At 46.4% G+C, this 4354-nt stretch overlaps 1 protein-coding gene across 1 annotated transcript in view; it reads right to left on the bottom strand.

Moving 5' to 3' along the window:
* The window catches only part of LOC119596575 (alsin-like), a 28412-nt gene that overhangs the window by 988 nt on the left and 23070 nt on the right, over window positions 1–4354 (bottom strand). The gene's annotated exons all lie outside the window — the stretch shown is intronic.

The following is a 4354-nucleotide window of genomic DNA, read 5'->3' on the forward strand; positions in this document are numbered from 1 at the left end:
GTGTTGTGGTGTGTGTGTGTGTGTGGTGTGTGGTGTGTGTTGTGGTGTGTGTGTGTGTGTTGTGTGTGTGTGTGTGTGTGTGTGTGTGTGTGTGTGTGTGTGGTGTGTGTGTGTGGGGTTGTGTGTGTGTGTGTGTGTTGTGTGTGTGTGTGGTGTGTGTGTGGTGTGTGTGTGTGTGTGTGTGTGTGTTGTGTGTGTGTGTGTGTGTGTGTGTGTGTTGGTGTGTGTGTGGTGTGTGTGTGTGTGTGTGTGTGTGTGTGTGTGTGTGTGTGTTGTGTGTGTGTGTGTGTGTGTGTGTGTGTGTGGTGTGTGTGTTGTGTGTGTGTGTGTGTGGTGGTGTGTGTGTGTGTGGTGTTGTGTTGTGTGTGTGTGTGTTGTGTGTGTGTGTTGTGTTGTGTGTGGTGTTGTGTTGTGTGTGTGTGTGTGTGTGTGTGTGTGTGTGTGTGTGTGTGTGTTGTGGTGTGTGTGTGTTGTGTGTGTGTGTGTGTTGTGTGTGTGTTGTGTGTGGTATGTGTGCGTGTGTATGTGTGCGTGTGTATGTGTGTGTGTGTGTGTGTGTGTGTGTGTGTGTGTGTGTGTGTGTGTGTGTGTGCGCGCGCGTGTGTGTGTGTGTGTGTGTGTGTGTATATTGCAGATGTGGTCTGCGATGCAGAGATGAGGGCGACGCACTCCAGTTGCACTCGCATTTAACTTCGTATGGCACCACGTTTCCCCTACGCGGTACTACTATAGTTATCCCGGTGCCCATTTTGTATTGCTCTCCCTTAAAATTATTTTAACTACTGTGTTTGTGTTGCTTCATAACAGTTCTGCTTTTGTATATTATACTTAATTTGTTTTTAAGTCTTGCGTTTTATCATTGAGTCTTGGAGTCACTTTATTTTAGGTTTAACTTATTTTCACATGACACGTCATTTTCTGCCAAGCACACACACACACACACACACACACACACACACACACACACACACACACACACACACACACACACACACACACACACACACACACACACACATATATATATGTATATATATTTATTTAGTTATGTTTAACTCTTGTATTGTGATTTTTGATTACTTATTTTATCGTTTTATATATTTATCTAGATTTTTTTTATTACTTGGGTCTTTCTTGTCCTGTGCTTTAATTTTGATTTTATTGACATGCGTTTTTTGTATCATCATGGTGTCTTTGCTTTTTATGTGTATATTTTATTGCCTAATGGTTTTATCACGCTTTTTATTTCGTTTGTATTTTATTGTAAATAAGGTCGTATTTGTGCTGGACGACAATAAATAGTCAATTAATCAATAAGGCATTAGTTACATATATTATTATTATTATTATTTACTTATTATTATTTTTTTTTAGTATAACCGTACTGAGAGGATTTTCTGTTGCCACGATTTACATGCTGAGCCTCTTCAAGGACGTATTTTAGTCACTGCTAGCTTCATTTTACTTTTATTATCTCTTTTTAATGAAGATTTCAGTAAGTTTGTATTGTTGTTCTTATTTATTGCTTTTACATGCGCTTTATTTGTGTTTTATCACCATCCTCTCTGCTTTTACTGTTTTATTACTTTTACTTCTGCTTTTACTCAATCTCTGTTTTACGATCTCAGTAAAGTTTTTAATCTGTTTTAGCTACTGCTTACTGCCATCGTGTTTTAGAGTTATTTTACTTTCGCTTTTACTATTTTTGTTGCTTTTACCTGATCTACTCTACCACTACTACTACTACTGCTTTTACCAATACTACTACTACGACTACTACTGCTCTTATCTCTCCGCTTACCACTACTATTTGCTTATGTTATGTATGAAAAGGACTCTGACCGTTTTCAAGCACTGCCCAGTAAATATCTGTGAAAGTAATAGTCAATCTATTTACGCAGGACCTGAAAGTTTGGCCATTCCCTTTTTGGCTTCATGTTTGTTTACTTTCTTTCCTCACGAGGAGTGAACGGGACCCACTCTGTCTCTTCAAACTTGGTCCCTAAGCCTATCCTACCTCAAGGAGCCCTGGGCTCCTCTATCGCTGATAGATGTGAACCTTACAATATGTGTACACATATGTGTATAGGTGATAAATGTGTGCATGTATATATGTGAATGTATATATATGTATGTATGCAAATGTATGTATATGTATATGTATAAGTATATGTATATATACATATACATATTCATACACACACCACACACACACACATACATGCATACATATATATATAATCATCATCGTCATGGGGCTAACGTTGATGGGGGCGCATGGCTGTATCCACCATTCGCTTCCAGCCATGAGGATCCCTCATGGCGACTCTCCACGCAGGCCCTCAGCCCATCTCTAACTTCTCGCGACAGGTCTCGTCGAGCTGCCCAAGCCATGACCTCTTAGGTCGTCCCACGGGTCCCCTCCACCCAGGATTGTCTCACAGAGAGACATCCTGCTGGGCAGGGTCATCCATATATCCATATAGCCTGACTTGGCAATCCCAGATTATGCAAATAAAAGGCAGGGGGGCCCAACATCTGCCTGTGGGGTTCCCTTGGGCTTTGCCCCATAGGCCTCATACTGGGTTGGCAAAGGCAGGACAAGTAACTCTCGTTCTCATCCTGCACCCCAACATTAGCCCTCCCAATGAGACCCATAGCCCACCTCGCTTGCTGGGTGGGAGGGACAGCACCCCTCCCCCCAGCATATCCATTTATTAGATATGCTCTTGATGAGTTGTCTGAGGGGAGGAGGGCTGGCATGGCCCACCTCCCCTGAGCCACTCATTAACACCAGGATGGCTAAGAGGCAGGAGTTGGTATGAAGCTAGGGTATGTCCACACCCCAGTGGGCCATGGCCCTGTATCTCTGGGGTTTCCTGCTGCTCCTTGATCCTCCATAGTTTAGCCTGGGACAAGGTGCCCAGTTTCCATGGGTGGTCACAAGGAGGCACTTCAGAAGTCTAGATGACAGAGAGGCTGTGAACTGGCAGGGGAGGCTAATGCAGAGCTGGCCCCTTTTTCGCAATTGGATAGCCAGCAGCGGCAGCTGCAAGCGAGAAGGTATGTGAGCTGCAGGAGGCCCCAGAGGCCACCCTTAGCCACCCTGGGGTATTTGGGTGGCTTGGGGGAGGTGGGCCTTGCAAGCTCTCTCCCCCAGATAACTCAGTGGCAATGCCAAAAGTAAATGGATAAGCTGGGGAGAGGGGTGCTGTCCCTGTAACCAAACAAGCAAGGGCTGTGGGTTCCGTTGGGAGGGCAAATGTTGGGGCACAGGATGGGAATAAGATTCACATGTCCTGCTTGCGCCCTGGCAGGTGCCAACCCACCACGAAACTTGTGGGGCAAAGCCCTCAGGAACTCCATAGGCGGACGGGGGGCCCAACAGCCTGCCGACCCCCTTTATTTGGGGCAGCATTGGCGGGAGTGGCAGAGGTGGCATGCACCCAAAGTGACCACCTGAGGCTTAACCTCAGGTGAGCTATCCGGATAGGTGCTTGGAACATCTGATCCTTGCAGCAGGATGAGCAGTTACCTCTGCTATCAAGGGAATTGGAGCAGTTGGGAGTTGAGGTGGCTGCCCTCTCAGAGGTGAGAAGACCTGGTAGCAGCACAAACAGTATGGGTGGGTACAACTACTATTGGTTGGGCTGCAGCGATGGTTATCCCCTCCAGGGAGTAGCCATAGCCATCTCCAGCCGACCTCAGCCAGGTAGTTGAGGTAACACCGGTTGATGAGCGTATTATGGCATTGAGACTGAAGCATGCTTTTGGCTTTATGTCTTTTATTGCTGTATACACTCCTACTGATGTTTGCAAACTCTGTGACAGAGGCTTTCTATGCCAAACTCTCATTCGTGGCAGACAATTGCCCCCGGCGAGATATGCACATTATTCTGGGCGACTTCAAAGCAGTATCCAGCTGCGATTGACCTGGCTATGAGATGTCTGTCGGCCCCCCCCCCCCACACCCTCTGGCTTGGGAGCTGATATCAGCAGCGAGAACAGCCTCCTTCTCTGGGACTTTGCTAGGTTCCAGATCTCTGGCTCCTGGTATCAGTGCTCCAACCCACATTGCTGGACATGTATTGTGATACGGGCACAGTTGCCACTTTCTTGTTAGCACACGATGGAGGATCCTCCAGAACGGAGTTCTGTGACACTGACCATAGGCTGGTTGTGGCTACCCTACAGGTCCACTTCAAAATTCCCCGTCCCTCTAGTGGCCATTCTAAGGTGTTTCACTTGGACAAACTGAGGGAGGGGGAGTGTGCCTGTGGGTTCACCATGGGAGTTCCTCAAGTGTGAAAAAGTTCAAGAGCAAGCGCAGGAGGCCACTGGCATTGATGCTTGG

The sequence above is a fragment of the Penaeus monodon genome, chromosome 38 (genome assembly GCF_015228065.2).
Source record: "Penaeus monodon isolate SGIC_2016 chromosome 38, NSTDA_Pmon_1, whole genome shotgun sequence".
NCBI classification, from domain to species: Eukaryota; Metazoa; Arthropoda; class Malacostraca; order Decapoda; family Penaeidae; genus Penaeus; species Penaeus monodon.